The sequence below is a fragment of the Armigeres subalbatus genome, chromosome 3 (assembly GCF_024139115.2).
Source record: "Armigeres subalbatus isolate Guangzhou_Male chromosome 3, GZ_Asu_2, whole genome shotgun sequence".
In the NCBI taxonomy this organism is placed as follows: Eukaryota; Metazoa; Arthropoda; class Insecta; order Diptera; family Culicidae; genus Armigeres; species Armigeres subalbatus.
The window spans coordinates 56,783,096-56,804,681 of NC_085141.1; the positions used below are offsets into that span (position 1 = coordinate 56,783,096).

Consider the following 21,586-nt stretch of genomic DNA (forward strand, 5'->3'; position numbering starts at 1 on the left):
CATCATGTCGTCAATTTTTATTCGCACAATCGATTCTTTGGCTTATTCAAGATCAACTTTTCCAATGAACCCATATTTTTTAAGCTTCCAACTATTTTTAAAATCGAAATCAAAAACCGGAAAGTGCTGAACGTGTGAACCGGCATGAAAATGTTACCCGATGTTCGTTCAAAATCGGGTCAAACTAAAATAAAACAGCACTTTTTCGATTTTTGCTTTCGATTTTAAGGATAGTTAGAGACTTAAAAAAATATGGGTTCATTGGGAAAGTTGACCTTAAATGAGCCAGATAATCGACTGAGACAATAAAACGAGATACAATTTTTGACGGGAAAGGTCAATTAATGCAATTTGACTTGCAATTTGATGTTCTCCAAAACCGATATTTCACTAAACATTATATACCCACCGCTTTTGATTTTATTCCGATTGGAAGAGTGCCAAGGTTGGTCCTGAAATTCTGGTTGGAGCATGACGTCTGATTCACAATTCACCTGCTCTGAAATTACCCACAGATCTTCCTGTCTTTCTCCCAATTTGATCACGGTCTATAAAGTTCGAGACAGTGGATCTATCCTATCCTACTCCGACGTGCAGTTCTCCAGAGATGAAAGCAACTAACTGTGTCCACTGCTGAGATTTATCGACAGAGCCTATTTAGTTTGCACTAAATTTTATTATAAATTAATTTATTTTATATTTTTCTCTGCTCCTTCCTGCCTCTCACTACTTTCCCTGCACGACTTTATGTCGGTTGCTGTCGTCTCTACTGACATTTAGCATTTCATTACATTCATTTCGTTATTCGCTTTAATAGACAGATTGCTGGCCGGTAATCTCTCCATCTTCGACTGCCGTCGAACAGATTTTCCGGCTTGGCTGACTTGATTCATAATGATAAAAGTAATGATATTTAAAATGCTCACTCACTCACTGATCCTCAAAGACACATTTCTTTCATTACATTCCTAAAGTGTCAACATTTGCGGTCGCCACTGCTGTCAACGCATTCCTGAACAAACGTGGTGCCGGGAGCGACACTTTCCACATAACGGCTCTCGCACCTCCAAACAATAACAAACAGTAACTCACCGCTTGCAGACACTCTCTGCCTTGCAACTCTCACAACACCCCATCGTCTCCGGAGAAAAATGCTGAAAGCTCTCGCGGCTTTTCCCACCCCACGCCCCCCGACGGCTCCCAGCACGCACATGGTTTTTCGCAAATCACTTCCACAGTGTTTTTGTTATTTTCTCAAACACGACCCATCCCCGCCGTAATCGTCTGCGCGCCTTCGGAATTCCACTTTCCCACGGCCGACACGACGACGATGTACGGAACGGCACTGATGGTGCTCGTCGATCCTGGTGCTGGCGCCTGGAAGTAGGCCACCTCAGTTGCTCTCGAGCGGTGTTCCGAGATAACCGTGCTTTCTGGCGACCTACTGGGGGTACGAGTTGTGCCACAGTGGAAACGAGTATCGGGTGTGTTATTTCAGCTGTGTTGGGACTGTTTTCCACACGTTTAATGTGAGAAAAGGGGTCACACGTACAGCGGCTAATCGGCGGACCGACTGTGAATCCGGCATTTGGGCTTTCAGGGGCGCCTCGAATAATGCTGATGGCTTTGGGATTTTGATCAGATTTGGTCCCGTGTACCGCAGATGGATATTCGCGGTCCTCGCTAGGGTCGTTTGCACTATAAGTCCCGTAACGAGCCCGCGACGATAATCGATTGGCCCACGGTGGGGTCAAGCGGAAACGGAATGCGAAAGTGAAGCCTGACCGAGCGAGTGTCACAAAAGGGAGAGGTGGAGTGTGCGTTTTTTTTGGGGCACGTTGTGTTTTTGGCAAGTGTAGTGCTGGGGGGATGGAAATTGATTATTAATAGAGGGCAAGCTTTTACTGCCGTTCGGTTGCTCGTGAAGAAGAATGTCGGCAGTACGAGTGAAATTGGCAAGTGTGAAGGCTAGAAAAATGCGGTCTTTTTGCGGTAGAGGGTGATTTTTTGCTTGGTCCGAAGGAATGCACTGCGGTTCAGTCTGACGAGAGTATCATCACTAAAAAATATTTGTTTTCCTTGGCGGCGAAAGAAGTCTTTCGACATAAGCCCGATACCGTACGTGATCGGTGTATCTGACGAGCAGAGCGCTGTTGTGGGGAGTTCATATGGCAGCAGGCAGCACCGCACCAGGAGCAAACGAACCCACATATGTAAGGAAAGTTGATTCACAACCCTAAGCCGGTTTCCTTGACGAAATTTTCGACCCGTATCGGAAACGTGAGCGCAAATAAAGAAAATTGACCCGAAAAAATGTGTGATCGATTTTGCTCATCTTAACCGTTCGTGGAAAGAGTGTGTTTGAAATAAGGCAGTGAAAGTTACATGTTCTGTCAACAACACGAAAAAGATAAAAAATAAAGATTTTTTAAGTGACGGTTGTAAGCGTTCGCGAAAAAATTCGAATACAGTTTAAAAAGGTAGAAGTTAGTGTTCATTGAATATTGAGCTTGCAACAAGCAACCGTTATTAGAAGTTACTTTCTGGGATTATAAAGAAGGACTACTCCCAGAAATACACTGCACTGGAAAATTTACCAGGCTGATCATCTCATCTTAATACTGGTGGACTGCTCCAACAAAAGTAAGTCACCCTGCTCCGTCACTAGCGCAATAAGCTTCCTTTTATAAAGTATTTATTTAATATTTATAAACAATAATGCCAAAAATATTGACAACATGCTGAACACAACTTCATTTGGATCCAGCCAGCTGGCATTTTCCCCACCTTAATGTGCATTAAAAACTGTTTTCAGACGTGTCAATCATATGTTAGTTATCTTGTGTGTCATCAAAAACTCTTGGAAGCCTTTTTTGGACGTTATAGTCCTCAAATTGATCGTATGTTAAAATTTCATTCAAAAATCAGCATCTGTGCTTTATATAAGGTAAACGTTAATTGTTAAATTATTTTCACGTTTCAAAAATATAAACAATTAGGTAACCGTTCATAAATCCCGAAGTTTTTCATGATCAGTAATGCTACTTTCAACTTTCTTTTTTTAGAGTTGAGCTCTTATTCCGTTGAGCAATTAATAATGAAAATGCCTAAGGAAGTGAAAGCAGTCTAGTTTCTTTCTTAAATTTTTATTTTTTCAAATACATGTTTACGAAACTAATGTCGAACCATATCAAAAATTGATAGTGTTATAGTTTGCTTTTTTATGCAGGTAGTCCACTCCAAAAACAATATGATTATAGGATTATGATATGGTTTCATAATTACAGGAGAAGCTTGATCATTCGCCCCTGCTCGATGTATCGTCTGTCTGTTTATGTAATTGCGCACAAAAAATAATGTTTTTTAGCTGCATAAGCATAACGAGTTGCATTCAACTAAGAATAATAATCTGCAGTTATTGAGTTTTATCACAATCGAATTATGTGCTCATGAAGATCGGTACATTGAATAAATACGAGAAAATCAATATAGGGATAAATTTGGTTTTTCGAACTTGATTTTGAAAATAAAAAGTAAGTTAAAGTAGATCTTGAAATGAACCATGCGTCCCCATTCGACTGACCCTGTATACAAAACGTTGATGAAGTATACGAGGCACCACCTAGTATTTTGGCAGCACAAAAATTCATTCTCAGAGAATTTCCGAACATTCGGATGTTGCATAAACCTGCCTAGATTGGCTAGAAATGCAGTTGACATATGTGAAAGAACAGTTCCACAAAACATTGTATTGTACTTGAGCTAAAAGCTTAAAATAATTTTTCATATCATTGTATTGTGATTAATTTTTCGGTTGATTTATTAGGGTTGTCTACTTTGAGACTCATTGATTACCAGGAAAACTAGCGCATGTAAAGTGACCGGATCGTATTGGGTTTACTGTGGCTGATGCTCTGGACAAAATTTTATCCAATTCGGGATTCTGGACCAATTTTCGAAAAACATAGAAGGTCAAATACATTTCTTGAGAATCTTCGGAGAAATAATATATTATGGGAATTCATTAAGTAACTTTTGTAGGTATTTCCGAGAGGCTTCTTTGGTTAAATTTTTGTGGATTTCCCGAAGTATTTCTGCAAGAATGACCTTGAGAATTTAAAGAGGAATTTATAAACGAATTTCTAGGCGGATTCTTCTTCTTCATCTTCTTCCTCGTTAGCATTGCATCCTCCACTGAGACATTGATTTGTCGTCTGACATTTTATCTCATTTTGCTATCTTATCAACATTTAATATTTTTGAGCTATTTTCGTCTACTCGGGTACAGTTATTAACTGTGAGGTTTCTAAGCCAACCCGACCAGTTAGTCATAACAAAATTATATCACAATTATATCTATATGTGTTACAAATAACAAAACTTGCAATAATTTTGTTATAAATTCTCTGCCAAAGATGGAGGAAAGAAAGTTTCATGATCGTCATAACATGATTATAACATAATGTGTTATGTTCAGAGGCGACTCGTCCATACGTTCTACCTGTTCATGGAACAGATAACCATTTTTAGGTCAGAAGTAGGAAATTAATGTCTTGACTCTTGGTAATTAATTATTAGGGCAAATAATTTACTCAGTAAATTTTTTAAACAAAGTTTCACGTAATATTTCCAATGATTTTAACATCTAAACATCTAAAAAAAACAAAATATTTCGTAGGCAGATCTAGTTAACGCCACATGCTTGGCATACAGTCAAATTGCAGCTAAATGTGTGTTTCCCCGACACCCCACACCCCATCACAAAGAAAGCTTTTGCCAGTCGTACGATCCATAATGAAGAACCAACAGCAGCGCTGCCAAAAGACAAATTTTATGTTTTGCGCCATGACAAATGATTTGAAATAATTTCCTCCTTGGTATGCTCACTCGTTCTCCGCGCGCAGAGAACCAGCGTGAGCGTTGCCAGCTTTCTCCGTTTCCTTACATCATACTCTTTCGCATGCGAAGCAAGCACGTTTAGATGCAAGTTCTGCTATGCGCGCAGCAGGAATCGAACCCGTTCGACGCGCTGCGAGAACAATCAACGACGCGACGCACCTTCGGTTAGACTCGATCGTAGTGTCGACTGTGCTTGTGCTTTGCCGAAAGGCGCACCGCCGTACGCTTTCGTTCATACTTCGATGATTAGAAAAAGTTTGTTTTTCTTTTTTTCTCCTGATGAATATGCAATGCATCAAGAACAATATTAAATTAATGTTTGCGTTTTCAAAAGAGACATTAAATAATGTTTTTTTAAGAATACTTAAAATCAATCAACATAGAGAAAAAGGTATAGTTTTCACTAAATTTGAAGAATTAAATAACTGGAACACATTTCAGCTTCTAAATTTGACTAATTGGTCGTCACAATCTGGGGTCGCATCAAACAATAATTGTATACTAATTATATACTATAATTATTATACTAATAATGGTTAATAACATTTCTTTTATAGCAACAAAATATGTGAGAGTTTAAATATAAGCGGCGATGGGACCCGTGTACCCCGAATTGTGGAATGAGCCGATTTGAAAGATCTCTATTCTAAGCAATATCCAGTTATTGCCAACTGTTACCAAGTTAGATTTAAGACGATTTGCGAGAGTTTAAAATTTAAAGTGCATCTAAATTTAAAACATTTTTGTAACAAAAGAGATAAATAAGCTATTTATTGTTTTGTAAATCCTTTCTATTTAAATTAATTTTTTTTTTAATATTTGGTTAAGTTGTACAAGAAAAGGTTGTAATATTAGATTAAATGCACAACTTTCATTCGAAACCACTCAGCTTGATGAATATTTTTTATCAGCATGGTAGAACAGGTGTAGCAAAAGTCCACGAGACGCCCCTGGTTATGTTTATTTCTACCAAAAAAAAATTGCTCACATTTTTGGTAGATAGGAATTGGAAAAAAACGAAGGTACCACCTACAGTAGGTATAACTTGAATCTACATTCAAAGTTGAGCCAGCTGTACAAAGTTAATTGCCTACATTATGGATAATCAGAATTTTTTCAAGAACATAATTTGTTATAGTACAAGCTATTTTCACCACTTTTCATGTAACACAACGAGTTATATTTTTGTTAAATTAAAAACATATTCAGTAATGTTTTTGTTAAAACTAGAAGAAATTTTGTTACAAATTTTGTTATTTTAACTACTAATGGTACATGTTTTATAACAACTGCTGTTATGAAAAACTATTGTAACAGAATAATAAGGTCTGATATAAATCTGTTACTATCTATTGGTCGGGAAGTTACCATTTTGCAGAAAATTGCCTAGATCGGTACCGGGAATCGGACCCAGCCACCCTCAGCATGGTCTTGCTTTGTAGCCGCTCATCTTACCACACGGCTAAGGAGGGCTCTTCTGGAGGAATGATAGTACATTTTGAAAAGGAAATCTCTGATGCATTTGAAACGAAATGGTTTGAGCTTTCGACAATAAGCAGCTTAAGCACCACTCTCGTTTTGGAGAGGCTGCTGTTGCTGTTGGAGCACTAGGCTAGACACTCTTCACAAGGCGGATCCTGCAGGCATCCACGGTGGAATTCATGGAGGTATTTCTTGAATGTTTGTTTGTGGAGAACTAATCTGTGGAATTTATGGAAAAGTTTTTGTTGGAATACCGGGGAATGACTCAGAAGTGTAGAAATGTACACAGAATTTTAACGAGAAATTGTTAAAGCAATTCCGGAGAAATCTGTGACATAGCTTCCAAATGAATGTCTGTAGAAACCCATCGGGAAATATTTGAAAGAATTGTTGTAGGAATTCCTGGACCCTTTTCTGGAGGAATATTTTCAACAACAAAACAAAACAACAAAAAATCCTAGAATAATTGCTTCTGAGGTAGCTAGATACCAAATCTTTGAGAGGGAAAATGGCGAAACTACTGACTAGCTCAAAGCTTAATCGGAAACCGATTCCTGAGAAGATCGTTTTACGTTTTTCGGTACGAAAGCCGAATCCAAGATCGCGACCTATCTGAAGAAACTAAAGTTCTAACTCGTTCACTTTGTTTGACTCGTGGAAGAGGTAGGCATGTGAACTTTCGCGGTGTACATTGACCAATAATGGACCCCTAACGGGGAAAGGCCGTTTTGCCGAAAACCATTCGGCCGAATTTAACTGCAACTTGACAACGGGCAAATTATGGCAGTCAATCTCATACGCATAACAAAGTACTTTCGAATGATCGACTGTTTATTGTTACTTTAACTTAAAACGGCTACGCAGTCTTTAAAGATTAAAACAAGATTAAATCTTGTTTAAAGACTGCGTAGCCGTTTTAGGTTAAAATAACAAAGTACAAGTAATGAACTTTAAATTAATACTTGAACTGTAGAGTTTTAAGTAAATGTAAGGAATGTTTCATCAAAAAAACATTTCCTGCTATGCAAAGCAGATATCAATCATCCATCACAGGGAGTTGATCAACCAAAGCACCATGCGTCTCCATATGCTTGTATGTTTATACGTCAAACATGTTAAAAGCTTGTTGGCATAAAAAAACAATAAATCTCCAAAATTAATGAAATTACAGACTTGGTGTATGCGACAAAGTTATGCAGGAGAACTTTTGCTACAACTCTCGCGAAGGCTGAATATCTCAAAAGAAGTGCATCGACTTATTGATAAAATGTCTCAAAGACACGCTAAATCACATAATAAAGGTACTATGAAATAAACGCGCTAAAAACACGATTTTAGCCACCATGCACACCCAAGATTTACCGTACCAATAACGGTTAAGGTTAAGTGCCGGAAAAACAATTGTGATTTTTTGCACACATGCATACACATATAAACACACATACACACTCGCACGGTATGTACACATTTAGTTTTTATTTCTGCAGCTCGGCAAAAATCCGCACAGCCGTGCGCCAGCAAAATTACTGATTAAAAACTGATTTTTCGTCAAAAATTACGTTTGTTAGTTGATTTTCGGCAAAATATTTGCTGATTTTCAGTTATTTTGACAGAAATCTCGGCAAAAAACATGTTTGCTGTGGCACGGCTGTGCGAATCTCGGTAAAAGTTCAGCATTTTGCTGACATCTCGGTAAAAAAAAAATAGGTGTGTATATTATCCGTAGGAAGTTTTAATTTCAAATACTTTATTCAGTTGAATGCTACACGGAGAAACTTTATTTGCCCATTAATGGATACTTTAATATGCTATTTCTTTTTGTCTGCAGACAAATTTACCCATTTCCCATTTTACCCAAGCTCAGCGTCATACATAACTCATTAATGAGTTATGCCGTCGAACTTCACAAAATGGGTAAATTTTTCTGTAGAGAATACGATAGCACATATAAGTGGGTAAACGAAAATCTCTGTGTAGAAGACGTCTCGAGTATCAGGAAAACATTTCAACGCAAGTAAATTGAAGCATTGAATGCATGTGTCATCGGACATTGCGGATTTTTTTTAATCTTAATAAATTCTTTTGTCACATGTACCTTTCTCAGTGATACGCAATAGCTTATATTTATGTCCAGCATATTTTTCAAAGAATAACATATTCAAAATATGTGCAACCGTTATTTATTTTCCTCGTTCACGTTTGCCGAGTGAAAAAAATAAAACGAAGATGAGCTGCGTATTTTCTTTCCAGGTTCCATTCCAGTTGCACATTTTGCGCCCTCGTCAGCTTCCTACAGTTGAAAGTGTTTTCATCATTTAATAGCACAAGTGAACTTAATGATCAATATAATATAATGAACATTACCTACACAGCAAACGTTTGAACCAGAAGCAGCTGTAGGATGATACACATTGTCCATTCGAAACTGATGGCAATGGTCCTAAAATAGAAAATCCTTGGCGAGCTGTTTGGATCTGTATGCTGGATCAGTTTTGCCGAAGGCAAATCGACCGGCATCATACTGGGTGTTGTCGCGTTGGCTGAACCGCCACGCATTATTCCTGTAGAAGGCGAAGATACGCTTGAAGTGCAGAGAAGGAGGGGATAGTCGAATGCGGCATCAGAATCTATGTCAGGCTGCTGAGGGCGATGTGTTCTAGGCGTTGTTCTGTTCAATACCTACATTTCGTCAACAACAAGATCAGCACAAAGTGTTTATAAATATGTATTCATTGCTTATATTGTTTGCAAAATTCCTGGTTTACAATTCGTCTTCAACTAAATGGGTGCTTTGATGAACATTATGCAACACAAATGAGTTGCCTAATAGTAGTTTGGGCAAGAAGTTGCAAAAAGATGATTTTTTAGGGCGAGTTGTACGAGGCTTGCCGAGTTGGATAAATACTACGAGTGCTGAAACATAGAGTTTTGCAATGAAAACGAACTTTTTATATAAGTCTTGGAGACCCATAGTGTTATATACCAGTCGACTCATCTCCACGAGCTTATCAAATGTCTGTCTGTCCGTGTGCGTGTATGTGTGTGCACAAAAGGTAAGAGACAACTTTTCATATAGTAATTCTTAACCAACCGTCAAAGACGAATTAAGTACTCTCCATTTAATTCCACCAGTTAATTTTCGTTATCTTTGCAGATACGTATTTCGACCACAACTGTGTGGTCGTCTTCAGTGTCGAAATACGTATCTGCAAAGATAACGAAAATTAACTGGTGGAATTAAATGGAGAGTACTTAATACGTCTTAGACGGTTGAATACATTCCACTGAAAGAGCTAATATATTTTTCTGAATTCTTAACCGATTTTCTCGCAACAAGCAGACATCATGCACGCGTACAAAAAAGGATGAGATTGAGCAACGACTGCTACGGGCACATAAAATTTAGCGCACGCGAGTCTCATGAAGCTTGTGTACCTCACATTAACATTGGTGAGTCGCATTGAGACATCTCAATGCGATCAGCTCATGCGCTGTTTGCCATGGCAAACCTATGCAAACAACAGCGGAGGTGCGTAAAACAGCTTTGGCGGGAAATTTTCATTCAATAATATCGTCGCCTAAGGGTCTGTCTCATTTGAAGAATTAAACTGAAATTAAACTCAAAAGTGACATTTCAATAATTATCGATTAACCCTGCTGGCAGATCAAGATTACTTTTGACAGATATCGAATCATTTTTCATCGATGTCTTATTGGAATTGCTGGGTAGCACCAACCATTCTTATGGCGGGGTTATTTGTTAATTTTCGAACTGTCACTTTTAAGTTTAATTCTCCAAATGAGACAGACCCTAAGTAACACCAGCTATGCATTTGTAGCGCATGAGATGAGTCTCATGAGACGTACATTGAGACACGCTCACTCAGTTATTTTATGTGCGCGCTTGCTTCTCTCGTCGCACTGAATCCATGTTACGTGAGATTTTGTAGCTCATGGCACACTGTCTCATCCATGTCTTCTTCTTCTTCTTCTTCTTATTGGTATTACATCCCCACATTGGGGGACAGAGCCGCCTCGCAGCTTAGTGTTCATTAAGCACTTCCACAGTTATTAACTGCGAGGTTTCTAAGCCAAGTTACCATAAAGGCATAAAGGACACGTCCAGCGGTTGCATCTTGTTACTGCAATGCGGTGGTAAAACCAAAACGGTGACGAAATTAGCTCTGGCCTTCTCAGTAAATGCTAAGTTCTTCGTGTGGGAAGAATGTCCGTCTATGATGAGCAAGGCCGGTTTATCATCAGATGGCTGCACGTGTTCCAAGAAATGATCAAACCAGTCATTGAAGATGTCCACAGTCATATAACCCGAAGAATTGCATGCAAATTTGCTTCCACACGGTGCACCTTTTTTCAAAGCATCGTGCATCCGCATACGAGCAAAAATTAGAAACGGGGGAAGGTGTTGCCCTGCTGCTGACATGCACATTACTGCCGTTGTTGTTTCTCCACGTTCAGCGGACGTAATTCCACCGACCTGCTTCTTACCTTTTAAAGCTGCAATCTTCCGTTTCTTAGGTGGGACCTGTGAAGAATAGCTAAACTAATAGTTTGTTTTTCACAAAATACAAAATGCAGGTAAAAACGCACAGTACAGACACCTGTCTCATCTGCGTTGAAAATTCGATCCGCCGTGAATTTAGGGTTTGTGAACGCCACTTCCAACAAATCGTAGAATGCAAAAACTGAGACCTTATTGAAACCTCTGGCACGGGCAGCTGAGGTTGCTTCAGACAACTTAGGATTTCGCTTGAGGAAGTTGCTCAACCATGCGACACCAGCAAGTTTGGTGGACTTGTTGAATGGGTGCTGCAAACCATTTTTTTCTGCCAAGTCAAAAACCAGCTTTCGAACATCGATCATCGAAATCCCATAGAACCTCTTTTCTAAATCTAAAAGGTGTCGCACCAATTCCTCTTCTTGTTGTTGATTGAACACAGAAGCAAGAGGTCCAAGTCGTGGTAAGAGATAGGGTTTCGTGAAGTGCCTCATCAACGTCGTTCGAGGAACAGCATAATTTATGGCTACTTTTTTCACCGGTGTTTAATTCCTCACAGATTTCAATGCCTGTTCCATGGCTTCCGGTTGCTTCTGCGAACGTAATTTGTAGGCATCTGTTAACCAAAAATCGATAACATAAGGAAACGGATCAAATCCTCCTGTGTCTGTCTCTCCCTACGACAGAGTGTCCGTCTTTCCCACTTTAGTGCATGATATTTAAACCACCAGAATACAAAAAAAATAATTGCAATAATTACCGATCTTCTACCAGGCTTCTGCTTTGTAATCAAGACAACTCGTTCTCGTAGGAAATCTGCCGGAAATAAAAACACTGCAAGATGTAGAGCTTGATATCCGTAATAGCCAAATTACATCCACTAGCACGCGCACGAAGAAAATTTTTGTTTTGTTGACATAATTGACAGATTGCGTTTGTGATGTCAACAGTGGTTCTCAAATGTTTTGTTACGCGTTCAAATTTGATCCTACATTCTTGGAATATTTCAAAACAACTTTTAACCTTTAAATATGAAAAGTGCCCATCTTTACCACTGTGTCCGTCTTTACCTACTTTCCCCTATAGTAATTTTTAATTCAAACTAACTGAATTATTGAAAAGAGCCCAACATTTTTGGAAACATCACATTTGCTGTACACAACATGGACCAGCGAAATCAAAAAACTAAACTTTAACTGTAACGTATTTTCACAATTAAAGCATACTTGTCTTCAGTGACTTGGCCTTGGCGAAAAATCGGGCTTCAAACTAAAACAGCTCTAACTTGCCTTATAAGCAGCTGACAACATTCTATTAAACAAAACGCTAGATAAATGAAGATGCATATATTTGCTCAGTGAAGGTCGATTTAACGCCTGTACCTTCCTAAAACGCTCAAAGAGTTTCCCGATTGTTATTGGTAGACGCTACTCATTAGTTCTTTGAATTTCTAGTAAGAAAGGAATAGTGAATACATATTGTATTGAGCGGCGCAGCCGTTCTGAAATCTAAAATCTAAAAAAAATGTCTACAAATGGATATCACATTTCTTTGTCTTATTACGGACGCAGAATGCATTTTGAAAATTAAATTATATTTACTATTACATTGAAAACTGCAGCTCGTAACATCTCAGCTCGTAACGAAAGGATAATATTATTCCTACCCAAGTAAAAGCATGCTATCTGCGAAAGAATAATATTACTTTAATTCATACTAGATAGCTGTTTGCTTTTATTGAAGAAATAATATTTACAAATGTGAGGCCCTCCTTAGCCTAGCGGCAAGATGCGCGGCTACAAAGCGAGATCATGCTGAGGGTGGCCGGGTTCGATTTCCGGTGCCGGTCTAGACAATTTTCGGATTGGAAATTGTCTTGACTTCCCTGGGCATAAAAGTATCATAGTGTTAGCCTCATGATATACGAATGCAGAAATGGTAACTTGGCTTAGAAACCTCGCAGTTAATAACTGTGAAAGTGCTTAATGAACACTAAGCTGCGAGGCGGTAATGTCCCAGTGGGGGGTGTAATGCCAATTAAGAAAAAGAAGAAGAAGAATGAACTACAGTCACACGAAATTGTAAATAATGAATTGCAGTTGAATCATCAAGCTATCAAACGGTTGGCTTCTAAATCCCTCCCCGAAAGAAGCCTTTTAAACTTTTTTAACTTTTGAAGAAGGGATCCACCATTGCCTTAATCTGGGTTGGCGTCTACTTTTAATGAGGGAGCACATTCGTGTGCCTTAATCCGGAAACACGATTACTTTTAAGGGTGGCATCATATCGCCAATTGCCTTAATCCGGGCAAGCGCCTGCCTATACTCAGCTTAGGATTACGGATGACGTATTTTTAATTCTACTATTGACCGGTGTTATATTTGCAACTCCGAGTTTTTTTCCGACACCACTTAGTCAAACATACATATTAGGGTGGTTCAAAAAATTGATTTTGCTCCACAGCGCTCATCTGATTCTTTCCCATGTTTTGAGTGTCCTCTGAAAATTTGAGCTCATTTGGATTAAAACTGATTTAGCACAAGCCGTTTCAAGTTTGCATGCAAATTAGTATGGGGAAATTTTTTTTTTCATTATACTGCTAATGACGCTTCCCCATCAAGCGCAGGTTAAAAGAAAACCTACATAGCTAAAAGGAATACTCAACAGCTGTCACTCAGTGAAAACCGCATCTCAATTAATCGTTCCAATAATTAGTAATCGAATTTAATCTATACCGTGGTTTTCTGGAGCTAATTGGATAACTCATCAATAGGCAACATTGCTGCTCGTGACGCGAAAGATAGCACACACAAATTCAGGCTACTATGTTGCACTGCACATTTCAGTTATTGGGGCGATTAATCAACATGCGGTTTTCGTTGGGAGAAAGTATTTCTTTTAGCTATGAAGGTTTTCTTTTAACCTGCGCTCGATGGGGAAGCGTCATTAGCAGTAAAATGAAAAAATAAATTTCCCCATACTAATTTGCATGCAAACTTGAAACGGCTTGTGCTAAATCAGTTTTAATCCAAATGAGCTCAAATTTTCAGAGGACACTCAGAACATGGTAAAGAATCAGATGAGCGCTGTGGAACAAAATCGATTTTTTAACCCTAATACATATATGCCAAATGTATTAGCCTCCCTTTTGGCTCTGTTCATAAATATACTAAATGACCATTTTGCCAAATGACCTTTATGGCAAATGACCTTAAGCCTTATGGCTCCAAAAATAATCATATCCATTTTTCCTATTAAAGGCCTTTGCCCTCTTTAGTACGTGAAAAACCGAAAATGCAAGGAAATAAAAAAGACAAGGCAAAATACTATCTGGCGAATGTCATACAACCGACTAATCGTTTGCTTCCTGTGAAAATCGGATCGTTGCAGCCTGAATGCTTCTCCAATTCTTTTGGTGTACCACAAGGAAGTAATCTGGGACCTCTCTTATGAACAGCATAGAGGACTGTGAAGATCTAAAGCCACGTGTGAATAGAATGGCGAACTGATGTTATTCAAATATATTCGGCACTCAATATTCAAAAATGTAATTTTATTTCCTTTCATCGGAAACACAAGCCGATAGTTTTTGACTATTGTCTCTCTGGTACCATCCTCGGGCGAAGTGAATTGGATTGATGATTTGGAAGTCACAATGGATCAAGACATGACATTCGAACCGCCCTATAACGACATAATCGAAAAAGCTAATCGGCCACTCGGATTCGTTATAAGACCCGAAAAATGTGGCTTTTTTCGTCCCTATTCATATTATTTTGGTAAATTTGTTGATAGGGATTATATCATAACAAAAGATCATGGTAACTTTTGTCACGGGACGGAAATATTTTCGAACATCTTTGAGCAAACTTCCTGCATTTTTATTGAGTTAAGGTACACTGGGGCAATTTGAAACGGTTTTTTCAAAGTTGCAATTCGAAGTGCTGTGAAAATATCACCCTTTGATATATTTTGAATCCGTTTGCGGTGTTTGCTAGTTCAGGTCAAAGATTATATATAAATAAAAAATAAGCAACCTTAACAAACTTTTTTATAAATATTGTGTATACTTAAATTATTTTTTAATATGCATTGTTTCAACTTGCCCCGCGTATCGGGGCAAGTTGAAACACTGCGTTATATTCATACATAAGCTAGTTTTGCCGTAATAACAACAAATTGCATGTACTCAGTGATACTCAAGAAGCACGAGGTTGTAAGGGTGATTTTAATACTGCCAGGATTCGCATAAGAGTCCCATGTAAGTTTTTGACGGTATTGATTTTCTTTCAGAAATTAGTTTAAAATTGTCTCCTGTTTAAGAAAAACTGATGTAATATTAGGTTTTGTTCTAGAAATTTGCAAACAAAACCTCATCTTGATATTTACTTTCATAAAAATCTCAGTCCAGATTTTCATAGGTACTCTTTTATACAAAAAATAAACTTAAGTATGGTCCATTCAATTGTCCCACAGCAATAAATACAGATAAAGTCTATTATGTCAAATTTTTGGAAAGATATATTAGATTGTTTTTTGATTTATTAGATTTTTTTTGTATTTCTCCATGTAAAACAAGGTTGAAAAATTCAACGGCAATCACTCAAGTTGGAGAAAATGACTTGGAACTCTTATGCGAATAAGGACAGTGTACAACAAAGTCACAAGCGTATTTTCAGAGACCAAATTCTGGAGAACGCACTACGTTGAAAATTTATCAAATTGATTTCCTCCTACTGGTGACCACTCGGATTACTATTCAGGATGGTTCATTATTTGGTTCATTTGTATATACACCCGATTCTTTTTTTACACGGATTTTTTTCACACGTATTTTTTTACAAGTTTTTTGCCTTTCTCGTATACTGAGTAAAGGCTATATCAAGACAAAATTTTCAAAACGACTTATCTGCTTTTGTGAACAAAGATTCCAACGACGATTTGACGAATTTGATAGCTCTTCCACGTAAACCAACACCACCCATAGGTAGGTGAAGGTTTCCGCTACCTGTTGATGGTGTTGGTTTGCGTGGGAGAGCTATCAGATTCGTCAAATCGACGTTTGAATCTTTGTTTACAAAAGCAGATAAGTCGTTTTGAAAATTTTGTCTTGATATGATCACTCCAAAACCAAACTTTTGATAGAAGGCTCGGAGACCCATAGTGTTATATACCAATCGACTCAGCTCGACGAATTGAGGTGATGTCTGTTTGTGTGTATGTATGTATGTGTGTGTATGTGTGTATGTGTACAAAATTTTGTAGACACACTTTTTGGAACTTAGCATTGGCCGAATTACTCGCAACAAGTTCCATTCGACTGAAAATCCTGTCCCATTGTTTGCTATTGAAAATTGGCCAAATTGGACTATGGGATCAGAAGTTATGGTCAAAATACTATTTTCTATGCGCAAAACACGCTAAAAAACACTCACTCATATTTTTTAGTTTTTTTTGCACGAGAAAGGCACCAACACCGCTAGGTGGATTAATCAGGGTTTTTTTTTTACACGGTTTCTCCAAATAACACGGATTATTTTTACACGGATTTTTTTCACACGGCACGCAGCCCCCGTGTAAAAAAAGAATCGGGTGTAGTGCACTTGATTAATTCGGTTGTGGCTTCATCATAAATGCACATTAATTAACCAGCCAGCATATCTCTCATAAACTCTTCGATTGGAAAAATAGGCAACTGGGGAAGTGGAAGGTTGAGTTAACAAAATGTTTACATACTCTATGTTTTATTTTTCTGAAAGTCAGTGCTCAGTACATTAATAATCTCAAAACTGCAGTTTAAACATAACCACTTTTCATTCTAGTGGAGATTGTAGGAGGGTTGCATTCATGATGGAATGGGTGGAAATTTGTTAAATTTATTTGTAGAGGTTTGCATGTTTTTATAAATTTATGTTTTTTGAATGTATGTATTTAGGGACCATGTTGAATTATGAAAAAAAAATTACCTTTAATCAAGGATGTTATCGATCATTTAGTAATCGGCGTTCTATCATTTAGTAGTTTGTCAATATATCATTACAGAGGCCTAATTTCAAAATATGTTGTATGGTGGACTTCTAGTGCGAAAGTTCTTCTGCATCTCTGTCTTACAGGTCTATGTTCGAATTCCACTATTCAAGGAGTTAAGGCGCTAGTAGCAGTAACTCATACCAAATGATAACGAAATTTCAATCGTTTAGTATAAGCTACTGCTACTAGCGCAATAGCTCCGTTATTAGTGAAAATTAGGTAACGAACTGTTATGCAGAGTTGTAAATAAACCTTTACATTACAAGTCCAACATACAACACAATTTGAAATTTAGCCTCTGGAATGAGTTATTGACAAACTTCTAAATGATCGAACGCAGATTACTAAATGATCGATAACATCCTTGCCTTTAATTGCGAGGGTGACGTTTTGAATCGTTGTTTCAACCTGCCCCACACCACGCATTTCTATTTGCCCCGATGAGTTGATCATGCGGAGCAATATCAAACAACCAAAATACAAAAATTGAAACGGGTCTTTCATCGATTTTTCATAATCATTATGTTTACTCAGCATTGAATAATTACCTACCGTGAAAATTTGAGGAAAAAACTCTTCCAAACATCGTTTTTAGACCTGTTTCATTGGCATGTCTAATAGTTAGTTTGGATTTTGCGAAGGGCGAAAAATAAACAATGGCAGGGATTGCTTTTGAAAGCCGCAATCTTCCGGGAATGGCTGTCAGAAGCTGCGTTTGGGGGAGTAGTTTGTTGAAAAAATAATCAGAGCATTCGATCATTTCCTATCTAAATTACAGCTTCCGTTTCAACTTACCCCGCATTTCAACTTGCCCCGGTGTACCTTAGTTTTTTTTTAGTTATCATGTAGTGTAAGTTAGCTTTATATTCACAAATTTTCGTGGTTTAGGTAGAAATAAAATTAATAGAATAAGAGAATGGAATAGTAACAAATTTAATAAACAATTTCAACCATGTGCTTTCAGTTGATGTTTACGAATCATTCTAGCGGCCGATGATAGGTACAGATTTCTTAGATGAATAATATAGAGTGCGATGGACACGTGTTCCAAAAAAGGCCAAATGACCCTTTTGGGAACCCACTTCAAAAAGGCCAGTTGAATATTTTATTTTCACTCCATATAAGCAAAATGGATATCAAACTTCAGCATTTGGGGAAACAAAGTGAATCTTGGCTTCAAATCACGAATCTGGCCTTTGCAATATCCAAACTATGGCAATAACCCGTAACGCTATGTAGACTAGACACCTTGACGTGGTGTGTTACAGGGTAAGAAATGGCCAACAGGATAAGTTCAACCACAGTTACATTGCCAGCTACAAGCAAATCCTGACCCAACGAATACCTTTCTCATTTTCCAACTTCGTGGTACTTATGAGGGTGTCGCTAGGTCGGTGGCCTCTCGTTAAGTAAGTACCACATCAACACCAGACCAGGAGTAGTAATCCTCATACTTTTGTTATTTTGTTTAGGACTGGAATCAGGAACCACTCCCCTTCTTGATTTCTGATAGTATTCTAGATAAGGATCTCGAAAGTAAAACATGAGTATCACAAGTGTCTAATCTACGAATTACACCGTAACAATGCTAATGCTAAATGGTAATATCCAAACTATTGCAATAAGGTTATCAAACATCAAACATCAACATTCTGCATGTCAAGACAAATTATGACATCCAGAAATGATTTTGGGGATCAGTTCCGAATTGGCCAATATCCCCAGAATCATGATTAAAAGCCAAAATTCACTATGTTTCCACAAATGCAGAAGATTGATACTCGTATTTCTAACAAGTTGTGAATATATTGAACTGTTCTCTTTGGGACCGGTTCTCAAAGGGTCATTTCGAAGAAACCCTGATCCAATACCTGCCGTTTCTCTATGCTCTATGTGTGCTCTACGATCTACCAACTGTTTTCCACATTTTATACGTTTCTACTTAGGGTCTGTCTCATTTGGAGAATTTAACTCAAAAGTGACAGTTCAAAAATTAAAAATCCACCGGTCATAAGAATGGCTGGTGCTACCCAGCAATTCCAATAAAACATTAATGTAAAATGATTCGATATCTGTCAAAAGTAATCTTGCTCTGCGGGCAAGGTTATTCGATAATTCGATAATGTCACTTTGAAGTTTAATTTCAGTTTAATTCTTCAAATGAGACACACCCTTAGCCTCTGCCTCAATTCCAAAATGCTACCTCAAATCTATCTTAAAAGTGACCGTTCACTAATTTTCAAATAACCCAGAAGTAATCTCTTTTTGTAAATATCAAAAAGCTTTCGACAGATGTTTTTCTAATGTACTGAGTTTGATTTTAGTTCAATTGGGTAAAGAGACAGAGCCTAAAAATTAGAAACCTCCCGTGTCACTCAAAAGCATTTCAACAGATCATCTTCATCATTACAATTCCTCATCAATCTAGCACGTAGTTGAGGTAAATCTTTGACATTTATTCAGCACGGATGTATGAAATATTGTAAGCAAAGATTTAAAGCTCGTTTTCTCAAATCCGATAGCACATCCACGTACACCAACTCCATTAATTACTCTCTGTTGATAAATCGACGTTTGAACCTATCAGAGAAATTTCTGCTGTTGAAGAGTGACTCGTCCAAGAGGCAGTGATTTATCTCAACATATTGTCTTGGGTAACGGAAGGAAGTAGACTCTCATACAACGTTCTAAGCTTAATGTTCATACCAAATCTTTTCTCTACAAATTTTGGATTCAGCAACAAATTTTTCTCGCTCTATCCATGGTGCTAGTACATTTTATCCATCCTATTCTTCGCTTCGGATTTGGTTTTGTTCCGTAAGAATCACGTTCAGTGGCTCGCAGACACCTTCTCCTCGCATAGCGAACCGGGCGGAGCAACCGAGAGCAGCAGCGCAACGGAGGTGGACGATTCCGTTGCGGAAATTACTACCATCTCTGCTTCGCTGTCGCCTGCTTCCGATATCATTTCCATCCGCTACGGGTTACAAGTCCGACCACTACTGCCGTCGTCTGTAAACTGACCCCACCACCACCCCTCACACATCGGATTGGGGAGGGGGGAGGGCTCTGGTTTCAAGGCGCGGCGCCAGCCACTGTGTGTGTGTGAATATGATGGTTTGCTGCTGGAAGCGTTTTTGGATAGGTTCCAAATGGTTTGTTCTATTCTCAGGAAAATGTGCCGTCTTTGGCTATTATTGAATGAAATTGAGCAGTTTTCTTCACTATTAAGTTTTTGTTTGCTGCCTTTCTTGTGTGTATCAAAAGTGTGCCGAAAGTTAATGAATATTGTTTAGATATAAAAGTAATTGGATTGTAACGTTTTAGACAGAAACTTTGCAATCTTCAACAAAAATCAGTCGTCGATAAGTGCATTTATTAGAAACGATTATACGAACTACGAATGCAAAAAGATAAATAATGGAGAACTATTTAATTTAAATTGTTAGATTATTATCAAAAGAAAGAATTGAGCAACAATCTCGCTAGTCGTAAGACGAATTTGCACTGTCCAATTTAATTCCAGCACTCCAGTCCAATGGCAAGTGAAGGCATTCCTCTTAAAAAACATTCAATAATTTTCTTATTAACAATTTCGAAATGCAAATATGTTAGTTGGTGGTGGAAAAAAATAATTGCAAAAAGAAAAAGTTGATTTGCTTTGTCACTAAATCGTGTTAATTCGCAAATAAATATCATCCTGATTTAGATTTAGCAAATTTAGCAAATGGGTAGTCAGTCAATGAAAAATTGAGTTTACTGGGCGTATAAAAATGTGAGGCCATGAATCGAAAGAGGCGTCTACTGGTCCCCACTACCAGCATCCAATTCTTCACGCGGAAAGCACCTAAAAGATAACTACAAACAAAATATATAGCGGAAAGCATGTAACGTGAATTTCGTAAAAAGTACGAACTTTCATTGAAAAAATAGTTATGAGTCAGTTATGAAGGAAGAATGGTGGTACTTTGCTCTCAAATATTTCCCCATACTCATGCTGTGCTTACAGCGTCATGAACCGGAAGATGTCTAGTAGACAATTTGTAAAAACTGAATAAATTGAAGGAAATTATTATTCGATATGTTAGACAAATTGAACGAATTGAATGATTTGGAAAATTGGATAATTGATCAATTTGAATGAAACACAATTCAGCTTTTTGTACCTTGTAACCTTTCCTAGTTCCATGACCGCCTATTGTCGTTGTTTACCTATAGTACATACAGTTCAGTCGAGACTAAAATATATTTTCGAGACCGAATTGCATCAACCTCCTCGGAACATGCAATCTGTATACTTTTTGTTTGGAGAGTGCCCAACATCATCAAACCCGCTTTCTAACCAGTAAAACATGCCAATTGCATAAACATATTTAAACTGTCACGTGCACGATCCCACCATGAAACTAAAGCCGCACAGCAATATGCACAGGTTGCATGCCGACACGGTTCTGACCCGAGTCATCGGATCCTTGCACGCCACTTTCACCGAATCGGCTTGGAAGCCAGCCAGTCCCCGGCAGCTAGTTGATGCCTCTTGTTATCAGTTCGGCGTGCTGAGAAACGTTGAAGTAGGAGGGGGAGGGGAGTACTCCGAACCGACAAGAACTTTCGAAGCGCATCATAGCATCTAGCCAGTTATTATCGTTGACTGGCTGA

At 38.1% G+C, this 21,586-nt stretch overlaps 1 protein-coding gene across 2 annotated transcripts in view; it reads left to right on the forward strand.

Annotated features, from left to right (window-relative positions):
- The first annotated feature begins 1,421 nt into the window (after positions 1-1,421).
- LOC134220065 (dipeptidase 1) overlaps positions 1,422-21,586 on the forward strand; it is an 833,398-nt gene continuing 813,233 nt past the window's right edge. For both annotated transcript variants that reach the window (XM_062699016.1, XM_062699017.1), the window contains exon 1: positions 1,422-2,643. The gene's annotated coding sequence lies outside the window, so the exon portion shown is untranslated. The remainder of the gene's footprint in view (positions 2,644-21,586) is intronic.